This window comes from Balaenoptera musculus, chromosome 15 (genome assembly GCF_009873245.2).
Source record: "Balaenoptera musculus isolate JJ_BM4_2016_0621 chromosome 15, mBalMus1.pri.v3, whole genome shotgun sequence".
NCBI lineage: Eukaryota > Metazoa > Chordata > Mammalia > Artiodactyla > Balaenopteridae > Balaenoptera > Balaenoptera musculus.
In genome coordinates, this window is record NC_045799.1 from 36,189,515 (window position 1) to 36,208,739 (window position 19,225).

The following is a 19,225-nucleotide window of genomic DNA, read 5'->3' on the forward strand; positions in this document are numbered from 1 at the left end:
GTCATTTCAAGAATGCCATACAAATGGAACTATATAGTTTGTAACCTTTTGAGATTAGCTTTTTTTGCTCAGCAAAGTTCCCTTGAGATCTACGCAAATTATGTTATCAAGAGTTCTTTCCCTTTTTATTGCTGAGTAGTATTCTGTTTCTTTTTACCTTTTTAATAGTGCTTCTGGAAACTAAAATTACATATGTAACTCACAATTGCGGTTTTCATCATATTTCTATTGGACATTACTGGTTTAAGTGCATGCTTGTTGGAAGTAACCAAAAAGCACATTTCTGTTGCATTTTCATTGAATTTCGGGCATCCTGTGTTAAATGGTGCATTTTGTTCTGCCAACTCTGAATCAAGGCAACAGTACCTTTTAAAATCATTTCAGGAGAGTAAAGTCATCTCATTGTCTCTCCCACTCCCTTCCTCCCACCCTTTTTTTTTTTTTTTTTTGGTCAGTTTTCAGTAAGAAAACCTTTGTATTTCTATCCACAAAAGAAACTTTTCATAAGGTTAGGCATCAAAGAGGGGTTTCTTGCAGCTGCTGCCAGTAGTATTCGGTGCACTGGTTTGAGACTAATTAAATGGCTCATATTTATCTGATATTTTCCCCCTTGGGAGACTCAGAAACATTTCTTTTTTTTTAACTTAAGCTTCAAAAAGAAACCAGCTCAGTTAGCTTATGATGGAAGGAAGAAGCAGGACACAGGGACACTTCAGAGCAGATTAGAACTGAGGTAAAGGATAATACCATTTTCAATTAAAATTGCCTGGGGAAATAAGGTAGGCAGAGAATAATTACCTGGGTTGGCACACATCCAAGTCTCTGAAACTAAGACCCTGTTTGAATGTTCTGAGGGATCACTGACGACCACAGGCAGCCAAGGACCTTGAGAATTATGTCTGATCTCAAACCTATTTGGGTGTTCTGGCTGCAGTGCATAGCAATTTTAAGTCAAATTATGTGGCTTGAGAAATTCTACCAAATAAAACTTGGGAAAAACTAAGACCTCCCCCAAATAAGCAACTCCAGAAAGCATCAGATTAAAGGGAGGTTTCTCTGACAAAATACATTTATACTTCTGTAATTTCTGCTCTGTGCCCACCAGGGCAATGGAACCAAGATGGAACCATTGGAGAACATAAAGAGGACTGATTAAAGAATAGTTCTAATCACTCACCTCCTCACAGAGAGGACCCTGGGTGGTAACAGTCCTTGGTCAGCGTCTTGCCGGTACCAGGAGCAATCACTGAGTAAATGCCACCTGACACGTGGGCTTGTCCAACCTAGTTGTGGAAATGCATCGTTGAAAGCAAGTGTTCCTTTTCTATTTATTTTTTTTAATTGAAGTATAGTTGATTTACAATGTTAGTTTCTGGTGTACAGAAAAGTGATTCAATTGTGTGTGTATATATATATATATATACATATAATTTTTCATGTTCTTTTCCATTATGGCTTATCACATGATATTGAATATAGTTCCCTGTGCTATACAGTAGGACCTTGTTGTTTATCTATCCTATATATAATAGTTTGCATCTGCTAACCCCAAACTCTTAATCCATCCCTCCCCCACTCCCCTCCCCCTCGGAAATCAAGAGTTCCTTTAATACAGATATCAGGATGTGCCCCCCACCCCCAATCCACTTCCACCTCCACCTCCATCTCCGCCTCTAGTGACCTATTATTACAACTGCTAAGCCTGTGTTTCTTGGGGTCTGTGCTGCTGATGGCACCCAGTGCCATGATGCCCCTGCTTTGGCTGGGTGGAACTGATGGAAAAGGTTGGAGGGTATTGAACTACAGGTTTTTCCTTTCTCATTACCTAAAGAAAGGCTCACTTTCTTCTCTATAGTAGGAAAGGGAGCCAGTGGTTTCTATTCTTTGCTTCTAGTGTTAGCTTTCGCTTTGTTGCCATCTTTTCATAATCTCTCAATTTCAAATGTAGGACAATGGAAAAGGGTTTGGAAGGAATGAAAAAGAGAAAGAAGGAATCAATCACAGTTTTCATCTCTCCTCTTCCAAATAAGGATATAGGGGGTTAAGGAATGCCTGGATTATTTTCTTTTTTAAGAAGACTTCATAGGCTTGCTTGGACAAGGCTGCTGCTGGCACATGGGGTGTCTTTACGCAAATTATAGAATCACACCCGTTGGCAAGGCTGCAGCCCCAACTCTCACCCCTTGGCCTTGGATGTGAACCAGATCTATTTGAGTGCAGTGCATAGGTGCTTGGCCACCACCTTGTGCTGTGTATTAGGCGCAGGAAGCACCCCTATTTCACAACATGGAAACACAGATGAGTGCACAGACAGCTATGGTTTTAAGAGGAAGGGTCCACGGTTTGAATTCACATGCCTTTTCTTACTCACCACATGACTCTGGATCAGTAATATAACTACCCTGTGACTCAGTCTCCTCATCTGTAGAAAGTTTCTGCTACATGGAGTTTGGTGAGATTTAATGAGTTAATATACATGAAACACTGAGAGCAGTACCTGGGCTTAGTAATTTCTCATTAATTGATTATTATGCCATGAGCGAGTGACTGTATTAAGCATGATTTTAATTATTTTTATCCTTTTCCTTCAACTGTTAGTGTGGTTATGTATACAGTGCCTCTATGTAATTTCCAAATAGCCAAGTCTGTTGAGTGAAAAGCTGTTAAATTGGTTGAGACCATGTAGAAAATATAACAATTTAATTAAAAAATTTTTAGCGCATGATGGTATTTGGATACTTAAAAATTTTTTTTTGGTCCTTCTAGGTACTAGTTATGTATCTGTTTCTTCTTCTTTTCCTTCTTCTCCTTCTTCTCCCCCTCCTTCTCCTTCAGAATATCAATTTTCTACACATCTAATTTCATAAGGTCAGTTTAAGTTCAAGAAGGGAAACATCTCATATACATCTGGAAGTTGGCAGAGTACATGTATTCTTAGGGTTAGAGCATTAGCTACTCTAGTGATGAATGGGAGAACTGTTACAAAGCTACTCGCTGGGTTTAACTTCCATGCATCCTGTCTGTTGGCCAGTTAGCCCTCCTTGTGACATGATGTCAGTTCCCAACCTGAGAAAAAAAAATAAATGCATACAGACAACAAATGCATGCAGCAATTAGGTACTAGGTATAGCAGGCAGAATTCTCGTATGGGCCCAGGACTCCTACCCCGGCGACTATGACCTTGATGGATGTCACTCCTGTGATGAGGTTATGTTAGATGGTGCAGCTGACTTTCAGAATGAGCTTTTCTTTGGTGGGCCTGTCCTAGTCAGCTGAGTCTCTAGTAGGGACTAAAGAAAGATTCAAGGAGAGAGCGGGATTCCATGCAGGGGAGATTGTCCGCTGCTGGCCTGGAAGAGGTGGGGCTGTGAGGCAAGGAGTGTAGGTGGCATCTGGGTGCTTGGCTTGGCCCCCTGCTGACAGTCAGCCGGGAACGGCCCCCAGTCCTATGACTGTAAGGAAGTGAAACTGGCCAACAACCTGCCTGAACTTGGAAGTGGATCATTCCTCAGGCTCCAGAAAGGAAGGAAGCCTACAGAGACCTTGATTTTAGCCTTGTAAGATGTTCAACAGAGAGCCCAGCAGCTGGACCCAGACTTCTGACCAAGTACCAAGAGCTACTAAATTTGTGTTGTTTTAAGCTGTGAAGTTTGTGGCAGTTTTGTGATGCAGCCACAGAAAACCAATGCACGAGGGAAACCAGGCAAAAGAAGGTAGCTAGGTTATTGCAAAGCCATCGCCATTATTTAGAGAAAAAAAATAACACTCATAAAATGACTCATAATAAACTCCTATAAAGAGCCCCCAGTTAACCATTTTAGATCCAGTTAGCCACAGTAAATGACAGATCCAGGAGCTATAACTTTTCTGGGCAGAGCTTAGAATGAATGGTTTCTCAAACTGGCAGTTTTAGACTTTAGGGAGGGGCAGAGGAATGATGAAATTGCTCCCTTGCTAGACATGTATTGCACGATGGTAAAGGGAAAATACACAGACTAGGAAGGTGGACTCCCCTTCTTTCCATGCTCGTCAGCATTGCTGACTGTGATTTCATCTTGGGGGGGTCGCTAACCCAGTGCAGGGAGAAGAGCCAGAGAACATGGGTGAGGGGCCATCTGGTGGAAGTGATCAGGAGGGGGCGCTGGGGGGACCTGGCAGACCCAGACCTTCTCAGGAGCGACGGCCACCTCTCAGCTGTGACTGGCGTACAGGCGGCTCTCTGGGTCCCTGTTGCCCAGTCTTCCAGATTTCCAAGAGACGCTGGGGTTCCAATGTTTTATATGAAATCTCCCATTATGTAAGTGTTAACAATCAGCTCAAATGTTCAAAGGTCACCATAGGGAAGTGTAAACATGTATGTGGCCACGTCAGGCCCTTGGCAGCCTCTCTTTCAGTGCAACTCAGAGGAGAGAGTTATGTGAGCAGTTTAGGGTTTGGGGTGTGAGCTCAGCTTGGACAGTGGTTTCTCTTGCTTGGTCACTGTCATGTCCTCAGAGCCAAGGACAGTGTCAGGCCACAGGGGGTGCTCAATATATGCTTGTGGAGTGGCTCTGAGGAGATGTCAACGTGTCCATACTCTATGTGAAAGTATCAAATGTGATTGCTTTGGCAAAATGAGTTTCAAAGATCCTATTGCTTTTTTTTTTAAAATATAACTATAGTTGATTTACAATATAGTGTTAGTTTCAGGGTACAGCAAGGTGATTTATATATATATATATATATATATATATATATATATATATATAGAGAGAGAGAGAGAGAGAGAGAGAGAGAGAGATTCTGAGATGGGTGTTAACGTTACCTACATCTTACAGATGAGGAATGATCTCAGAGAGGTGAAGTCAGCTGCTTGAAGACCACACGGCTGGTAAATGACTGTTCTCGGCTTTCTCTGATAGCCAGGCTTCTGCCCTTCTACGTGCTTGCTGCTCAGGGTGTGCTCTAGAACCAGCAACATCAACACCTCCCGGGAGCTTGTTAGAGCTGCAGAATCTCTGGTCTCAACCAGAATCTGCCGATAACTTGGGCGATTTGTATGTATGTTAAGTTTCAGAAGCATTGTCCTACCCCATGGGTTTCTAAACTTGGGTTATTCCTGAGCCACTTCTATGGATTTGGCAAAATCTGTCTTTCACCTGAACTTATTACTCATCTTTTCCACTTAAATATATTCACTTAGAAAGAAAAGATAACTGATAAATAACTGGTAACATGATAACGTTACTATAGTAAATAGCCATTTGTATATTTATAGTGATATGATTAATTTCAATAGAGACCTGATATCATTTTCCATAAATAGAAGTTGCATTAATGTATATGCACTGTACATTCTCTCTCCATGTACTGTGGTAAAATACATATATTTTACATGTAAGCTGTACCATGAATAAAAACTGTACTGTAATAAACTGTAAAATATCTGTGGGCCATCAGTGGGAGTGTGTCCCATTTGGAAACGATACTATGGTAGATTGTAAAGATGGCCACCAAGTCTTTCCCTCCCTGTATCCATGCCCTTAAAGGGTGCAAATTCCCATCAAGAAGTGGGGCTCTCTCTCCACCCTTTGAATCTGGGCCTGACCACGTGGCTTGCTTTGCCCAATGCTACGTTAGCACATGTGACACAGCAGAGGCTTGAGAGGTGCTTGTGCAGTGGGATCTACACTCTTGCCATTCTCACCAACTTGAGATCATTTTGTGAACCAAAATAAATATTTACTGATTTAAGCCACACAGGTTTGAGGTGGTTGGTTACACTGCACAAACTCACTGACATAACTGTTCTCTAACATTCTGTTTGTTTGCAAAACAATAATTTTCCATGTTCAGTAGCAGATCACAGTGAAATGATCTCTGTTTTGATTGTCTTGCCCAGTTATTCTTCACCTGAAAACAAAATTTCAATATTGAATATCTTGGGAAGAGCATTGAATGCTAGTCCTTTGTGTTCAGTATATAGATTCTCAAAATTAGACCTCGTAATGTAAGCCTCAGATATTTGTAGGGTTTTTTTTCCCTCCACTAAGAAACAAAAACTTCACACTTGGCTAAAGCTCCCCATTGCTTTGAAATAAGACTATATCTCAAGCACTGTGGCATCTGTCATTAATGGTACTTTGCAGGCATACGCTCTTCTTTGGCAAAGGTAAAATATAATTGTATGTATTTCCCATCACAAGAAATCCCATGGAGAATTACAATAGTTTGTCTCTTAAAAATGTAAATGTTCACTACTTACTGTTTTCTTGGAGAGTGTAAGTAAGTATTTTGTCATTTTGGAAAGAAGCCAACTAATATTTACTGGCAAACTTACTGAAAGATAACCTTTTTTATAAACTGCTTTAATGAAATATCATTTACAAAACATAAAATTCACCCACTCACAATGTATGATTTAGTGGTTTTTAGTATATTCACAAAGTTGTGCAACCGTTTCTACAGTCTAATCTCAGAACATTTTCATCACCCCAAAGAGAAATCCCACACCCCTGAGCGTCCACTCCCCGCCTTCTCTGCCCCTCCAGTCCTGCACAACCACTAATCTGCTCTCTATCTCTGTGGATTTGCTTATTCTGCACATTTCATATACATGGAGTCATATAATATGTGGCCTTTGTGTGTGGCTTCTTTCATTTAGTATAATTTTTTTTAAGGTTCGTCCATGTTGTCACATGTATCCATGCTGCATTCTTTTTATTGCTGAATAACAGTCTATTGTATGGATATATCACATTTTTTAATCCATTCATCAGTTGATGGACATTGGGATTATTTCCACCTTCTGGCTATTATAAATAATGCTGCCACGAAAAAAGTACATAAAAATTTTTTGTTTGTGGACACGTATTTTCATTTCTCTTCGGTACATAACTAGGAACAGAATTACTGAGCCATATGGTAATTCTATGTTTAACCAGTTGAGGAATTGCCAGGCTGTTTTCCAAAGCAGCTGAAGCATTTTATATTCCCACAAGCAATGTAGGAGGGTTCTGATTTCTCCAAATTCTCATTAACACTTTTTCTAATCTGTCTTCTGATTATAGTTATCCTAGTGGGTGTGAAGTAGTATCTCATTGTGGTTTTGACTTAATTTTCTCTTATGGTTGAACATCTCTTTATGTATTTGTATATCTTCTGGGAGGAAATGTCTATTCAGATTATTTACCCATTTTTAAATTGAGTTATTTGTCTTTTTATTGTTAAGTTATAATAGTTCTAGTTGTGGCGAGCGGGGGCTACTCTTCATTGCAGTGTGCGGGCTTCTCACTGTGGTAGCTTCTCTTGTTGTGGAGCACAGGCTCTCGGCACAAGGGCTTCAGTAGTTGCGGAACACATGCTCAGTAGTTGTGGTTCGCGGGCTCTAGAGCACAGGCTCAGTAGTTGTGGTGCACGGGCTTAGTTGCTCCACAGCATGTGAGATCTTTCCGGACCAGGGATTAAACCTGTGTCCCCTGTGTTGGCAGGCGGATTCTTATCCACTGCACCACCAGGGAAGTCCCATGTAGTTAAGTATTTCAACACTGGCTTTCCCAAATGTTGCAATATCCTAGCCATGAAGCAGAAAGGCTTATGGAACAATGCATCAGTTTTATGCTGGTTAGTCACTTAGGGAATTATAGAAGGAAAGCGAAATGTGTCCAGTATTTAAATCTCTGGTTACAGAAGGACATGGGTAGCAAGTGGTTTCTCAAAACGAAGCGCATGGTATAGCAGGGTTATTAATCAGTGACCTTTTTTGGAACTCGTCTTGTTTTACAGTCCCAAGAGACATAAAACATTTTTAACTTCCCAGCTCTAGGCGGGGCACTTAATTATTTACCTTTTCAACGAAGTTGTGGGGAGGCACTATCTCGGTGCTGGGGATATACATCATGGTTCTAATACACACATGATCCCTGTCTGCATGGAATTTACAGTCTCATATTAATACATCACTACAAGTATAAATGTAATATTGAAACTATGGTAAATGCCATGGAGGGGGCAGTACCATGGAAGCTAAACATTGGTCAGGGTGCCTGGGTTTGAATGCCAGCTTTGTGTAATTCTTGAATAGACACCCAACTCCTCAGTTTTCTCTTCTATAAAATGAAATAATCACAGTACAAACATTTTAGAGTTTTTATGTCGATTAAATATGATGATGCAATCCATGCTTAGAGCTGGGTCATAGTACATATTTACTAAACAGTGAAGTATTGGGAATTCCCTGGCAGTCCAGTGGTTAGGACTCCATGCTTCCACCGCGAGAAGCCTGGATTTGATTTCTGGTTGGGGAACTAAGATCCCACAAGTCTCACGGCATGGCCAAAAAAATAATAATAATGAAATAAATAAATAAATCAGTGAAGTATGTGTAGATGATGCTGTATATTCTCTATTTCTATATACTTAAAATGGAATGTTTATTTCCATAGGAAGTTTAGATGAATTGGATTCTTGTATTTTCAATTTTAATTGTAAAAGTAATATGTTTTGTGATAAAATATTGCATAATTGTTCAATGTTAGGTTAAAATGCAAAGGCCCTTTTTACCTCCATACAGTACCAGTTCTCCAGAGGCAGCACAGTTGAGTTTCTTGTTATCCCTTCAAACATGTTCTCTGCATATAACAATATTCATGTCTGTGTTTTTACACCTAGATTAGTGAGGTTTGTTTTAACACACTGGGGTCATAGTACACGTATTACTACCTTACTTGAGTTTTTAAAAATTAATACTATGACCTGAGAATTTTTTTCCACGTCTGTCTATGTAGACCCAAGTCTGCTTTTTTTGTAATGACGTATTTTTCATTTGTGGATGTACCTTTCTACCCGGGACTTTACTGTAGACATCTCCATAAATAGATGATGACCTTGGGAAAATCCCAGTTCAGATTTTACAGACATCATTTTCCCATATTTCAATTGCCAATTTTTCTGCCTCTACCTTCTTTCTAAATGCAGATGGGCTTCCTCTTATTTCTATGTACTTCTGACACCACCTGGAACTATGCCACTCCCCCACCCAACACAAAATCTTGGAAAGATCTTGAAATCTAAATTCAATGTCAAGTCCAAAACTACATAACAACTTGTTAATGAAGGCAATACAAAAACACACATCAAAAATAATGACTATTTGTACATAGATGCAATTTCATTGTAAATCTTTCCTATTCAGCACTGCTCTTCTTTGAAAGATTTCTTAAAATTACTATCAGTTTCACTATCAATCAGGGAAATATCATTATATCTACTTCTAGAACATTTTGGATATCATTGTTGTTCAACTGCTGCTTAATTATTTTTATAGGTTAAGGGGTTGAATTGTAGATCAGCAGCTTAGTAGAGAGAGTGTATAAACCCTATAGGCTGGGTGTAGCACTAAGATTTCTGATCTGATGATTGTCTGTTTTTGTCATCCATTTAGAAACTAATGTCACTAATTTATTAATGTCTCTTTCTCATGTGTTTTAAAGAATATTCTAGGTTTTGATTTTGAAGTGCAAAGGACTGTTTCTTTCCATGAGAATTCTAAATTTCCTTCACATTGATTTTTCTCTGATCTGTGTCCTTCCTCCACAGAGGACAGCGCCGTGATTTGACTAAGTGGACGTCACCTTCAGTCAGTCCCCAGCCATCTGGTAAGTACTCTGCACACAGTGGGTAAGTTGCTAGATGTGGGGTTCTAGAACTTTCGGTCTGTAAAATGAATCCCTTCATTCACACTGATGTCCCATCTGAAATGCCTCTCAAAACTGATTCACAGATGTTTTCCTTGATGTGGTGGAGTGTTCAACTCCTGGCATTTTCTAGATTCAAGTTTATTCATTCCACCAACCTTGGGTACTTCATTTTCTGCTGGATTTTCTGTTTGCCGTCTGTGGGAGTATTGCCTGCATTTAGTAAGCATCAGATATTAAGTTACTGTTTTCTGTAATTCTTTCTGAGGAGAAATGTATGCGACTTGTTTTTAATCTTATGCACATTTTGTTTAAGAAGATTCTCACAGATGGGAAAAATCATTGTCAGTTGGAGTCCACCCTCCATTTTATGGCAACTACCTATAAGGATGATGTAATTAAATCCTTCCAATGTTCCTCTAAAGTTCCATTTTACAAATCTTTAAAGAAACGCTAAAATGGAAATTGAAAATATATATGCACAGTTCTTTTTATTTATAAACAATAACTTGCCTATGCTTTATTCAAGAGCCAGAATCCTAGCAAATGTTCTTTTCTGACCCCTTTGTCAAATTGCTATTTTCTACTTGGTGTTATAAGTAAAAAATTTGGAAAATTTTATATAGTGGAAAAGATATAGTGGAAAAGATAACCAGCAACTTTGCTGTTCATCTCGATAAGTGAACTCCAGGTTCCAGGCATTTAAAATCAATATTATTTTCTTCTCTGTGTTTCACGTCATGTCAGATATTCCATGATCTTCTGGCAGGGCCCGTGGCTGATTTTCTTCTGGACTTTCTGTGAGGGGAGGGAAGAATCACACAATCCAACACTTCTCCAAGTGATCAGTATTTAATGATGACCCAAGGCTATCAAGAAAGTAGATTTATTATTAAATGTTCCTACTTATTTTTAGTCAAGTGCAGTATATTTTACTGTTCCCCATGGATGACTCATAAACCATGTCTTAGCAGGCAAATCGGAGTAAGGGGTGCTGAATAATTCAGTAGGGACTTTAAATCAGTGTAGACACAATGTCTGCTTTTTACTCTTTTTTAAAAAAATGTTTTTCTGGACTATCCACTTTCTCTGTACAATAGTTGTATTATCCTTAAAAAATAAGTCATTGTTTATCAGCTGGATTATAAATTGTCCCTATGAAGAATTAAGTACTTAGTGAAAATAAACACTTGATTTAAGAGTCCAAAAGAAAAAAAAAGAACAGAGCTTAGAAGTTATTTGTTCTATATTGTAAGTTCCAAGAATGATTTCCTCTGTATTAAGTGGTATAAATGCCATGCATTTGATTTTACAAAGACTTTAGATGGCATTGGGTCCTGGGACAGCTAACGTAGTATGTGGGCTACTCTTCCATCCCCACACCTGTTAGGACTTGATTGGACCTGGTGTCTCACATGTCACCAGGTTGTTTGTTATCTTTGTGTTAGGCTTGCCCCTTTCCCAAAGATAGAATTCTTGTGTATTTCGTGCTATCCTCTCCTAAAACTAAAAACATCCCACTCTAGCAACATTCAATTGTTGGATACCTTTTATGATGAGTTTTTTTTTATATTGAAGTGAAATCATGTTCTTTTATAATGTCTTCCCGTATTTAAAATAGGGACTATCTAGACCCTGGCATCTGAACCTTTCTGGTTTCATCTTGAAAGCCTGCTTTATTTTGCCATGATTCCAACAGTGGGCTGTACATTAGTTCTAAGTGGGTTTTTTTTTTGTTTTTTTTTTGTTTTTAGGACTATTACATCCACAGTAGGCATTCAGAATATATTTTAATCCCTGTAATGGCAAAAGGTGTATTTTAGATTTCTCTTATTTATGTTACATTCAACTTGGCTTTTATCAGTGTTAAAATAGGAAATATTTATAGAAAACAAAATGAGATGAATTATCTTCACTCTTAAATTTCTAGCTTCAGAATGACTCTTCATAAAGAGGAATTTATTAGCTTAGTTAAACCAAAGGCTGTCTTCAAGTTTGATACCTACTGCCCTGTTTTATTTCAGTTTGGAAGGTATACTTTTTTTGGGGGGGAAATTTACCTAATGTTGGGGTGCTTTCTTGCTTTCTGAATGACTTGAAATTGTTTTTATTAAATATTGATTATGTACAGAATTGATAACATCAGTGTCAGTTATGAAGCTCACCAAACTTTAAGATGACTTCTCTTTATTTTTACTTCTATTTTGGAGCCTTACACGCTACCCTTAACTTCTTTCACACCTGGAGATATATATGCTGTGCCAGTTATTAACATCTTTTTTCTAGGGCTAAGACCTCTGTTCTAGGGTGGCTGCAATGTTCTTTAGGAACAAAGATACTTCTTGCTTATTAAACTGTGCAGTTATTTTAAATACTTAAGTGTTATAGAAACTCTTATCTGAGGTACAAAAACAACAGTAAGAATCCGGTTTCACATTTTCTTAGGGCCCATTCATACATCACAAAATTCTTGGCTTGGGCTTCCCTAAGCAGATCTGAGGTGGGATTTTTACACAAGTATTTCATTAAGGCAGTGTTCCCAAGAGAACTAGGGAGTTGGGGAAGGTAAGGGAGAAGGAGGGAGCCAAGCAGAGGGGTGGTTCAGGCAATGTCTCTGCCTCAGCCTGATCCCTGGGGGAGCTCTGGAGTGTAATTGCTCCTGAGAATCTGTTCCTTGTGCTCAAGGTCAGGAGCTGGGCTTTCCCATCCCTGCCTCAGCATTGGCTGTGGGCTGGTGGGAGAGGGGCTGTAAACTGGGGAGCACTTGACTCTGCATCTGCAGGTGAAGCAGCTCTAGAAGTTGAAGGCTGTTCCTCTTAAGAAATTTGCAAGTGCCATCTTTAGAAGCAAAACACACAAAAGCTGGGAGGTGGGCACGCAGGACAGTTAAAAGGTACCCAGTGATATCTGAACAAGACATTGGAGTGTCTTCTCTACCTAGACACGTGTTCTCTCACTCACTTCCTCACTCATGCAGGCACATTTTTCATCCCTTAGGCCTTTTCCCGGTGCAAGTTTACATACTTTCGGAAGCTGTATAAATTCATTTTCTTCCCTTGAATAGGTCCTAAGTTACTGCTTCAAATATCTAAGTCCTAAAGTGGTTGCACCTAGGTAATTTTCAGTGAGTGAGACACCTAGGTAATTTTCAGTTAGTAGAATTGCTACATATATTAGAGTTAAAAAATAAATAAAATATGAAATTTCAAAGCTTTCCTTATATGAATTTCATCATGGATAATGATTTCAGTGCCCTGAAAAAGAGGCAAGGATACTGTGTGACTGTATGGTTGGCACTTATTCTTGCTAGAAACATTTCCAAGCATAAATATTAACTCTGTTATTTTTCATTCTCACCTCTTTTAACCATCCTTTTAAATTTTATATCCAAACATTTCACCTTTGCCTTAAAAGTATTTTCCTAAAACTTTTATGGAAATATATGGTGTTTCCTTGGGCACCTTCAACTCAGTATAGCACAAAAGTTTGGTCCAATAGAAACAGCATGTGAGCAGCATGAAAAATTTTAAATTTTCCTATAGCCTCATTTAAAAAGAAAAAAAAAGAGGTTGTAATAACAGGCTGAACTGGAGGCTGGGAAGTCCAAGATCACACTTGAAATTAATTTTAACAATATATATTTTAGCCCAGCATATCCTAATTCTTATCATTTCAACATTCAACATTATTAATTATATTTTACCTTTTATTTTTAAGAATTTTCATCTGTGTATATTTCATATTTACAACAGATCTCAATTCAGACTAGCCTTATTTCAGGTGCTCAAAACCACCTTTGGCCAATGGCACTGTATTGGACAGTGCAACTTCAGAATGTTATAGAAAAACTCTAGTAAGAGGCTTACTTCCTTTAGATAAGACTTTTTGTCAGCACTTTTGAATCTCCCAGCTTGGTAACCCCATTCAATAAAGAAGTGAGGTGGCATTGTTGTCCAAAGAAAGTGAGCTGATCTGTCCTTGATGAGCCATTGCTGCTTCCATTTGGGACTTAATGCCCTGTAGGCATGAATTATGATTAAAATGATTGGGTTTGGCAGCTATGATATCACTGATAACCTTAAGGAGTGCAGAATTATAGGGTCACTTTTTGGAAGAAACAGTCTTGAATCAAGGGTAGAATGTAGAAACATTTTGAAAAGGAAAAGAGGGCATCTTAGGCAATGGAAAAAAGTTATATATATATGTATATAATGTGTGTTGCGGGAGAAGGTTCTGGAAGAGTTTGGGTACTTGCATGTAAACTGATGAGGCTGAAGTACTAACTACACAATAAGAAAGGTAGGTAGTGGCTAGTTTGATACCAGGTTTGAAGACTTGGATTGTGCAGCGTATGAAGTGAGGTATCATCATGACCCAGTTTATATGCTGGGGTCTGTTTTAGTTATTTATTGTGGTGTAAGGAATCACTCCAAAATGTAGTGGCTTGAAACAAAAGCAGCCACCTTTTCACGTCTCACATTTTCTGTGGGTCAGGGGTTCCAGAAGGGCTTCGTTGTGCTGTTCCGGCTTGGGGTCCCTCAGATAGTTGCATTCAAATGGCATCTGAAGCTGAAAGAACAAGAGCCTGGAGCAGCTGGAAGCTGGCTGGGCGCTCTCTCTCCATATAGTCTCAGGATTCTCCATAACGTCTCTCTTCATGGGAAACTGTGGGCTTCCTCACAGCATGGCGGCTTCAGGGCAGCTGGACTGCTTACGTGGGCTCCAGTGTGATTATTCCTCCTGACAAGTGAGATGCAGATCTTCTTTATGGCGTAGCCTTAACAATCATGCTGCATCATTTCCATCACATTATTTGGTTACTGGTGAGTCACAAGTCTGTCCAGTTTCAAGGGAAGGAGACATAAATGCCCACCTCCCAGTGGGGGAGTGTTAAAGTCACATTGTATGAAGAGAATGTTGGAAGAACTTCTGCCACAGGGGCCCTCTCCAATGCCACTGCTGTACGGATCTTGCCCCCTGTAGCCATACTCTGGGCATGTTCTCGCGTGAACACACCATTCATTCCTGGGTACACTTCTGCACAGTGGCTCCTTTTCCCTCCCTTACCTGGTAAGCTAGACTGGGCAGCCCTTAAGACAATCTGAAGTCTTCTGTTTAGACAGTGACTGGTCAGTACTGGCCTGCCATCCACTTTTTATTATCTTCACTTAATCTTTACTGTTAGAGGCATCCCCAAGGTGTGGGCATGGCCCAGCCTCAAATGTTCTCCTCCTTTTCTTGATTTGTGGAATAATTGAGAGATGAGAGCAAAACCAAAGAGAAGGAAGAATTTTCTAACCCTTTACTCCCTTTGCCAGAAGGACACCCCTCTACCACGTAGGGATGTCCTCTCCATAAGAGGGAATTTTCCACCTGGGACAACGGCAGGGTTTTTCTCACAATCTTTCCATTTCTAGGGTGGCTCTCTGTTGCTCCATTTCTTGGTCTCCATGGCCATCTGGACTTCTTTTCCCGAGGTGATTAGAAGGATGGAAGAAGGGTATGGGGCTAGCACCATGACTTTTGTAAGATAACTTTCCTAACCATTGCCAAGGCCAGTATTCTGCCAAATCCTGTTCCTCCCGGTTTTCATAGGAAGATCTCCATCCTTTGCCAGAATCTCAAATTTATCTGAATGTGGGGCTTGAAACTAGGCGTGTGATGAGCTTTCACTTACTTTCTTCTCCCTCTTTCCTCTTGCTAAGTCACAACTTTTAACTAGAAAAGATTTAAAATGCCAGCAGTATAAGAGTTTAGAGGTAAAGTGTATTGAACTCTGCAACGTATTTACTGTGAAATACATAAAAAAAAAAAAAAAGAATTGATGGAGAGAGAGCTGGATAAAAGGCTAGATATTCAAAAAAGCTAGGTGATGGGAATATGGTTGTTCACTGTAAAAAAAAAAAAAAAAACTTTCAACTTTTCTTTATTTTTAAAATAAAATACTAGAGAAGAAAAGCATAAACCATGCAATTATAGTGTGATACCTTTGGGAAAATAATGTCAGTTTTCTACTTCAGTAGATGCTGAAGGCTTATCCTGTTTTTCAGGCCAAAGAAAATTTCAGAAGTTTATATTAGCAAAGTTATTTGTCCTTTCTTGTTTCCTGAAAGATTTGAAGAAACTGGAAAAGTTCTAACAGTCCAGTGTAGAAAATTTTAGCTGTTGCCCTTATATTTTTTAGTTTCTTTGACCAGGCTTTTCACATGAAGCTTGTGAGTATGCTATTTTTGAAATCATCATGACATTAAAATTGCTTTTGTGTGACATTTCCCAAGAGCCCTTGTGTGGTCGTGTCAGCAGGAACTTCTTATTCCAAAGACAGAATTTCTCGTCTCCACATGTGTTCCACACTCCCCTATTTTGAATTGGGCAGCCTGAATCTTTTCCAGATCTGAAACGTGGATTTTTTTTCCCCATACAATGGAAAGGTTTGCGTTGTTTGGTCTGTTTCTATAAAAGGGAGAAAAAAATAAATCCAGTTTAGTTCCCGGATCCTTTTTATTTTATCTTTTTTTTTTTGGATTTATCAATAAAATGTTGAAATTGTTGCATTTGAAAAGTCCTTGTCTACTCTTTTGAAATGAACAGAGGAGCAGGCATCGCGTCTTCACTGTCCTCAGGTGGGAAAGGGCAGCTTGCTGAGGCCTGAGGGCTAAAATAAAGCCTCCCAGGAAAGGAACCAGCCGGTGACCTTGGGCAGTGACCACCTTGCAGATCAGCTGCTTCGTTCCTTGCCATACTTTGTAGCCTGTGGGGGAAATCAAGTGTCACACACGCAGGAAGAGAGCAGTTTGAGTAGGACTCCAGTGGCTCTGCCGGTAAAAGTGCTGACATGATCTACTGACCCTTCCCGTATGGCTGCAGGCGATGTGCTTTTACAGTGGGCATGCAGGGAGCAGAGAGAAGGCACTACTCTTATAAAAAATAAGCAGCAAGAAACTGATGCAATGGTAGTATTTTGTATACTCCTCGAATGATAATACAGCAGTATGGAATTTGGATAGATGCAGTGCATTTTCTCATTGGAGATGTTTGAGAGCCCTTACTGAGCTAATAGAAAAATAAAAGTCACACCCACTTCTCCAAGCAATTAGAAGTTTACTGGAAAACTGGAGGTTGCTCCTGGTGACTTTTATAATTTCTCACCTGGCTCAATGCATTATGGTGTAGGAGGAAGAATGTGAGCTCTGAAGCCCGGGGCTTGGTTTTCCCGTCTGGAAAATGAGCACAGCGTCACCAATTTCACTGAATTTTGGAAGTCTTTACAAGGAGATGTTGCATACGTAGGACCTGTCTTACTGTAGATAATATGTACCTTCCCATTTTTCTTTCCCAGGGATGTTTGTGAGGCTTCAAACTACTTTCTTCTTTGTATGACATTTCCCAAGAGCCTTTGTGTGGTTGTGACAGCAAGAACTTATTCCAAAGATAGAATTTCATGTCCCCACACATGTTACATACTCTCCTATTTTGAATTGGGCACCCTGAATCTTTTTCAGACCTGAAATGTGGATCTTTTCCCCTTACAATGAAAATGTTCCTGTTGTTTTGTCTGTTTCTGTAAAAGCGAGAAAAAAAAAAAAAAAGCAAATCCAATTTAACTCCCTGGCATTGGAGATGTTAATTCGCCTCTTTCTTCTCCTCGATAACCCTCTGCTCTTTCTCTTGTACAAATGTAAAGGAATGAAGAGTCTGCAAAGGATTGACCTTGAGGAGCTTCAGGTACCACATTGTCCTTCCTTTAAGGAACTTCTACCTCGTGGTCCTCATGGTGCCCTGCCTTCAGGGACTTTACAAAAGGCCATTTCTGTGGATTCTAGACTCTTCTGTTAGGACACCATCCCCGGATTGAACCACCTCCTTTTCCTTTGTTCACACCATCTCTGCGTCTTTCCTCTGAGCACATCTGCTGGCACCCGTGCCCCTCCTGGTGCTTATTTCTGCTGTTCCCAAGGCTTTGGTCTTAGCTAAAAACCTGCGTTGCTTTGCCTGCCTTGTCTTTCTTCTTCCTTCTGCCTTTTTAAAAAACATGAAGTGAAATTCACATAACAAAAATTAACCATTTTAAAGTGAGCCATGCAGTGTCATTTAGCATATTCACAAACTTGTGCAACCACTACCTCTACCTAATTCTAAAAATTTTCATCACCCCCAAAGAAGCCCCTACCCATTAAGCAGTTGCTCCCCACTTTACCCTTCCTCAACCCGTGGCAACAGCCAATCTGCTTTCCATCTCTATGGATTTACCTATTTTGGATATTTCATATAAATGGAACCATACAACCCTTGACCTTTGCTTTTTTTCACTAGGCGTAATGTTTTTAAGAGTCTTCCATGTTATAGCATGTATCAGTGTTTCATCCCTTTTTATAGCTGAATAATAATGTCCATTGTATGTGTATACCACAATTCATTTATCCATTCATCCATTAATGGACATTTGGGCTGTTTTCATCTTTTGGCTATTGTGAATAGTGCTGCTATGAACATGTGTATACATGTATTTGAGTCCTTCTTTTCAGTTGTTTCAGGATGTACCTAGGAGTGGAATTGCTGGGTCATATACTAATTCTATGTTTAACTTTTTTTTTTGATAAATTTATTTTATTTTATTTTTTTTATTTTTAGCTGTGTTGGGTCTTTGTTGCTGCGTGCGGGCTTTCTCTAGTTGAGGTGAGTGAGGGCTACTCTTCATTGTGGTGCCCGGGCTTCTCACTGCGGTGGCTTCTCTTGTTGCGGAGCACAGGCTCTAGGTGTGCAGGCTTCAGTAGTTGTGGCATGCAGGCTCAGTAGTTGTGGCACATGGGCTTAGTTGCTCCATGACATGTGGGATCTTCCTGGACCAGGGCTCAAACCCATGTCTCCTGCATTGGCAGGTGGATTCTTAACCACTGTGCCACCAGGTAAGTCCCTATGTTTAACTTTTTGATGAATTACAAAACTGTTCTCCACAGTAGCTGCACCATTTTTCATTCCCACCAGCAATGTACTTGAGTTCCAGTTTCTCCACATCCTTGCCAACACGTATTTTCTTTTTCTTTTTATTAAAGCTGTCTAATGAGTATGAAATGGTACAACATGTGGTTTTGATTTGCATTCCCTGTTGACTAATGATGTGCATCTCTTCATGTGGTTGTTGGCTGTTTGTATACCTTCTTTGGAGAAATGTCCGTTCAAGTTGTTTACCCATTTTTTAAGTGGGTTGATTGCCTTTTGTTATTATATTGGAAAAGTTTTTTTTTTTTTTAATATATTCTGGATACTTGATCTTTATCAGGTATATGACTGGCAGAGACCTCTCATTTTATAGATTGTCTTTTCACTTTCTTGATAATGTCTTTTAATACACACAAGTTTTTAATTTTGATTAAGTTGAATTTCCCTATTTTTTATTATTGTTGCTTTTGCTTGCATGTCAAATATAAGAATCCATTGCCAAACCCAAAGTTAGGAAGATTTACCCCTATATTTTCTTCTAAAAGTTTTGTGGTTTTAAGCTCATATTTATGTATTAATTCATTTTGAGTTAATTTTTGAATTTGGTGTGA

At 39.4% G+C, this 19,225-nt stretch overlaps 1 protein-coding gene across 1 annotated transcript in view; it reads left to right on the plus strand.

The window, feature by feature from the left end:
• The window catches only part of PLCB4 (phospholipase C beta 4), a 415,887-nt gene that overhangs the window by 148,651 nt on the left and 248,011 nt on the right, over positions 1–19,225 (plus strand). Inside the window, 1 exon segment of the mRNA XM_036826365.1 lies at positions 9,577–9,635. The gene's annotated coding sequence lies outside the window, so the exon portion shown is untranslated.